Source organism: Perna viridis, chromosome 12, assembly GCF_037379345.1.
Source record: "Perna viridis isolate PV_CMFRI_1.1 ecotype Kerala chromosome 12, ASM3737934v1, whole genome shotgun sequence".
NCBI lineage: Eukaryota > Metazoa > Mollusca > Bivalvia > Mytilida > Mytilidae > Perna > Perna viridis.
Genome location: NC_142456.1, coordinates 17,911,854 through 17,918,328, shown reverse-complemented (window position 1 = coordinate 17,918,328; position 6,475 = coordinate 17,911,854).

The window sequence follows — 6,475 nt, the reverse complement described above, 5'->3', positions numbered from 1 at the left end:
AGTAAAAATTGAAAACATGTCATAACAAGTAATAGCTTTTTTCCAAAAAGGTCGTCGTCTCATAGCTTTAATTGTAGTTTAAGATACTTAGTATATTGACGTTTACGATATTGAGACAAGATTTCTGTTGGTTACGTACTTGCTATGTAATTGAAGATGAAAATGTTATTATAGGTGTCAAAAAAACAAAATTAAATTAATCAAGTGAAAGAGTAATCAAGGGAACCAAGGTTATAGCGGTAATCAAAAGAATGAAATCCAGCGACAAAGACCAGGCATGGAAAACAGACATACGTAACAAAGAACATGAAATAACTAAAATCGTACATACAAAGTAACTAAAGCAAATGAGCAACGCGGACTAAAAACTGGAAGCATGGACCAGGTGAACCGGTAGGGTACGCGTCCTCTGCTTTTTTATAAACACACGCAAAATGGTTATATTTATCCAAGTCATTTCATGTAATTTCATCTTTAAAGAATTTTTTTTTCTGTCTTCTTATCTCTTCTATTATTCGGGTTTACCTAATTTAAGAGCCAACTTCTCATGCCGATGCGGATTCTCATCCTGATTTCAGCCAAACAAGCGACTTACCAAATCAGCAACCGTTATTTCCTTGACTGTTACCGATGTAAAACGTTTAGCTTTCAATTATTAATCGCATGCCAGACGGAAATTATCGATTATGCTTCTTCGCTTGATTTTATTGTGTAAATATACGTAACAATGCTACGAAACCTAGACAGATGAGCAACAAATGACAAATCATTTAATTTCTACTTTTGAACTTTGTCATAGGACAAAACACTTGCTGGTCCTTCTTTTTAACGATTAACGCTATCCAATATTTCTATTTTTTTTTAATGTAACCTCTGACTAATTCCCCAAACTTTATAAAAATGGTTACCTCTTGGTTCTTGACGTTTTATTTGGAATAAACCTAGACTAGTCCTTCACAAATGTATACAAATAATTATATTTTTAAGACATAAAGTAAAACAGTAATACAATTTATTCAATAAAATGGAGATACTGACAGACACCAAGAACAAAATGATAAAATAACAATTATAGATAAATAGCAGCGTATTCTGTATACCTAAAACTGCATATACTTAAAATATGCGCCGACAGACGAAACGGAAGTAGTGTCTAGTAGTAGATTTATAAGTAACCCTTCATAAACATGCATGGGACTAATTGTCGTTAGAGGACAAAATCAATATGATTAACACATCTAAGACTTATCAATTAGAGATCTATCAATTTAGCACAAAATATCTTTTCGAAATTAACCACAGGAAGGTCTTTCAAGTCTGTATTCAACAAATTAATCACGGAATCTGGATAAGTGTAAAAATTCTAAAAATTTTATTAGTGAAAATTTTGGTATCGCAAAAGCTACAGTTTGTGATATATAGAAACGTTGTGTTGGAAAAAAAAACTGAGCTCGAGAGTAAACTGGCTATAGAGAAACATAGTGCTATTCTGTAATTGCAATTTATACAAATCTATGATTTAATTAATTTTCATCTGGAATTGTTGCCTAGAGAACGGCTTGAAAAAAAAAAAGAATCTTAAATAATATCATTTTTCGTTGTTAAGACTTTATTTCATTTCATAATTTTGTCTTTTTTAGATTGTAATACACAATTGACAACAGAAAAGACTGACGGTGATGTTGAAGGTAGTTGGACTTATTTTATTTTTATTATGGATGCTATCTATCGGCAATCTGTACCTTTTATCCTTTGACCTTATCGGCAGATATTTTTTCTTTCTCTATGATATAGTCGTTTTTATGTACTTACAGAGATTTTTGAGATATCACAACATCAACTAGTGATTTGAACAATTTTGCGTTGTGCTTGGTTTTGTTTATTATTTACATTTGTTACATTGTATGTACAAGTTTGGCTTTTTTATGTTGTGTGTGTCTGTTTTCCGTGTTTTTGAATTCCCTGGATTACACTCTTTTGATTTGCGCTAAAATATAGGTTCCCTTGATTACTATTTCTTCAAAACCTGATTAATCAAAAGCTTTTGTGACGTCTCCAACATAATTCTCCCGATATCATTGTGACGTCATAGGTAGACGATAGCTAAAATTTACGCCACGACAGATGTCGAATGTTAAGCGGTCAATATATTCAAATGAATTTCATAGAGAAATGAGATATGATTTGTGAAAGTTGAATATCGCGAAAATTAGTTCGCTTAATATAAGTTAATTGTCATAACAAAAAGCAGAGGCGCGTTTTTTTATGATAATGAAATTGAATAACTTGATTTGATATATTGCGATATTCAACTTTCACTCATTATGAAACTTATGTATATCTCGTACATGACAAGATATTCGAAAATTAGGAGTGATTGTTACGTCATTAGTTCTTTTTTAAGAGATTTGAATCAAAATGGCAAACCGTTTGTAGCCGCACTCCTGGTTCTTTTTTGCGTGACAAAGGACGTCCAAAAACTTAAATTACATTTAATTGACAAAAATGCAGTCAGTAGATTACCAATAAACATAATAAAAGTTATTTTCTTTTTTAATACTGACAATGATATTGTTGGAGTAACAATCGGAAGTAACGAAATCACTGATTTAAAGAATTATGTCCCTTATCCTAGGTATACCGCCTTAAATGTATATGACAGAAAACTGGAGTGTCGTATACAAACTTGCTGGAGTTGCAGTTCCAGTTTCTGTTGTGAGTTCTTCCTGCACTGGATTATGTTGCTATGTATTCTGGAATATGACTACAATAACGGTAAAAAAATACAATGATCGAACTAAGGTTTTGTTGTTTTCTTTCTCATTGAAAATAAAATTTAAAAAAAAATGTCATGCCTTTATAAACTGGGTCTTTTATTTATTAGACTGAAAGTCGAATTCCATGCGTACATGTCGTTTGGTTTCGAAGAAATATTGACCGCTGGGATTATGAAAGGCGAGGAAACTATTAATTTTCATAATCGCTTATTATGTTTACTTTTCTTATAGTTTTTTACAATTTTTTATATATTTCATTATTTTACCAGAATGATGAAATGCACTTGTTGTATCTTGAATTTTTTAAAATGTAAACTATTATTTCTTTGCAAAAAATTTGCAAAAACTACAAAAATTTAAACATCATAAATGCAATATGTGGAAACATATTTAATAAATGGGATGTCTGGCATTTTTTAAGTTATTGATGGTCGCCCATATAGGCTTTTGAAATAGACATGTATTTCATATGTTAGAAATATAAATAAGTTCATATGCTGCCTATAACCCATTTCCGGTTAGGATGCATAGCGCAATATACGCATTTGAAACTGGTGTTTTTGACAGAGATACATTTTCTTTTTTTCGTGAAAAACTGTTGATATAGTGGAAAAGACGAATAACTAATGATACTAAATTATTACATAATATAAAAATATAGCCCAAAACGAAGTCTGGGTATGGTGATCTAGTGCATGTATGTCATTCTCAAATGCAGACAATATATCGTTATATTATACTTCAATATCATTACATTTGCGTGTTCGGATGTATATCTGACAATTACATTTTCTTCCTCTGTCTTCTTTGTTGTGTCTCCAAGGGGAAAATAACTTTAGGTTGTTACATTTCTAGCGAATAGAATATAATACAATGATCTGCACCTGCTTGGGGTTATTTTAGTGGAGTGGTAATTTCTAATTATAATAAATATCGAATAGTTACTGGTATCATATAAAAGGAAAACAAGTACGATCTTCAACGGTGATGAACGTGAAGCACGTGACCATCAACGAACAACACAATAAATCAACATAAGGAAGGAGTCCTACTTCGCTGTATAAGTATACGCCTGTTCCCCGAACTCTTCATTACTTAACCATTTTTTCTTTCGAAAATTATCAAAGCAAAGAGTGGATCCAGGATTTCAGGTTACATGGTGCTTGTAGAATTAAATGCAGTGCGAAGCAAAAAAAATCGTGAACATTCAAGATTTCATGCAAACAAAATTATTTACCCCAATTTTAGTTTATGGGGCGTTCGCCCGGCACGCCCGTCCTTGGATCCGCAATACCTCACACGCATTGTTTTGACTCCATAATCTGCATGCATATGTATATTCAGATATGATACTAATAACTGGATTTTACATGAAAGTATTCAAAACAAGATTAGCATTGTTTACTTAGTAACTCGTATGCGGACCTTTGCATTTAGAAAGAGGTTTGAAAACAAGAATTTTGAATCATTTTTCGGACAAACATGTAATGTAGGCAGCTATGGATTAAGACTTGTAAACGTGTACATGTAGGATTTATAGGAAAGTAGCAATTGTAAATGAAACAAAACTCTTAAGAGAAAATAATGTAACAGAAAGGGCAGTCAAATCAAACGACAAGACATGAAATATTGTTTTATACTTTTGAAAACGTCACTGAACCATCATTCAGTTTTAGGGAGATCGATCAAGTTGCTTGTTCACTTGATTGTACTTCAAATTGTAATTGTGTGTTATTTGTATATGTAGGAAAAACATCAATACTATGATTCAATTCCAGTCTTATTGTTGAAATGTAAACTTAAGACACACACTTTTTTCAATACAATATATCAAGTCTTTAGATATGATGTCGAGTTATCGCCATGCCATTGGACGTTTAAAAAGGGACATAAGTAAATTGACTTTCAGTGGCATTGTAGATTCTGCAGATAGTCATTGATAGGAAAATAAATGTGTCATGCTTCATAAAAATTTGCTTTATTCCATATTTTAACATAAACCAATTTATTACAAGAGATATGACAATACTTCAAAGTTTGGTATAATATATGTATATGAAACTCCAACAAACCTGTATGGATTCTTTAGACACCTGTGTTGACAATTTGAGCGCTCTAACTAAATAACTTTGATTTAAAATTGATCTCCAATAAACGTGAACTATGAAATTGATTTGATAGGTTGATCTGCATTTATCATGAATAATTTCTCCCGTGTTTTACGGTCTGTCGCATAATTTTCTGTTAGGGTGAGTTTCGTTGAGTTACGTTCGTTTATATATTAAGAAGAGTTGTTGTATATACGTTCTTTCAATTTAAATCCCTTCACTTTTAATTTCTTTTGAACACTGCATTAAATATTTCAATGTAGCTAACTAACTGCTCAGCCCGAACTTGACTTTTCATGAGCAACTCGGCGGGTGTTTCTAGAGAAACAGAGGACGCTTACCCTACCGGTGCACCTGGTCCATGCTCCCAGTTTTTAGTGGAGTCCGAGTTGCTCATTTGCTTTTGTTACTTTGTATGTATGATTTTAGTTAATTTATGTTCTTTGTTGTGTATGTCTGTTTTCCATGTCTGGTCTTTGTCCCTGGATTACATTCTTTTGATTTCCGCTAGAATCTTGGTTCCCTTGATTACTCTTTCAGTATCACAATGAATTAAAAATGTTTGTATTACGAACATCGTTTTGAAGTTATTGTGTACAGTTAACACTGTCTTAATCAAACTTTGAATAATTCGGAAACATGTTCAAACCAGACGCCTTTTAAAGGTACTTTCATACCGATTTGAATGTACTTTGAACATTCGTAAATCGAATATATGTCTGCACCGAACAAAGTCGAAACGGGATTCGGTGTAGACAAGTTTCACTTTAAACAGATGTATGATACCTACATGGTCTTTTTATATAATCCGATTTCATTGCAAATCTTGATCATCCAAAATATCTACAGAGATTAAGCACGATATTGAGACTTAGTGGTGTTAGCATTTGTATTTTTACTATGTCAATTTGTCATTGCATTGATTACACACTTTCACTTTTCTAAAAGGTTTGATACTTCAACGTTAATATACAAGATTAAAAAAATATATTAGCATATTCCGTTGGCCTTGTGCAATAGAACACTTGATCATTCTCAGTACCTCAGGACAAATATTCTGGTCTATTGCATCCAACCCATTTAATAACTGTTTTATTACCTAATTTGTCTATGAGATATAATAAAGAATGGAAATGGGGAATATGTCAAAGAGACAACCATTCGACCAGGAATAGGAAATTGACCGCTCCATGTTTACGAATTGGCACGTTTTTACACACGAGTTTTTTGTGTATAAATTCCAATTCAATGAAGCGCTTAAAAAAGTTCAACCAATCAAAAGGCTTAGATAAAGGTAATTATGGGGTCAGTGCAATAGACTCCTCAAGGAGACTATTGCACCGTGCAATAGTACATCGACAGTGCAATAGATCGCCCTGTTCTGAATAAATTTTGAAAATAGAGAAAAATATGTATAAATTTAATAAACAAGATAATACCTTATAATTAGGTAATAACATATGCTGATAATTTAGGTTTTGCCTATGACAGCCGGAGCTATTTGTGTTAAATCAGATGACAAAAAGTTAAGTAAGTAAAAGTAACATGAACAGATTAAAAATTGACTTTCCGCATTTAAAACCTGTCTAA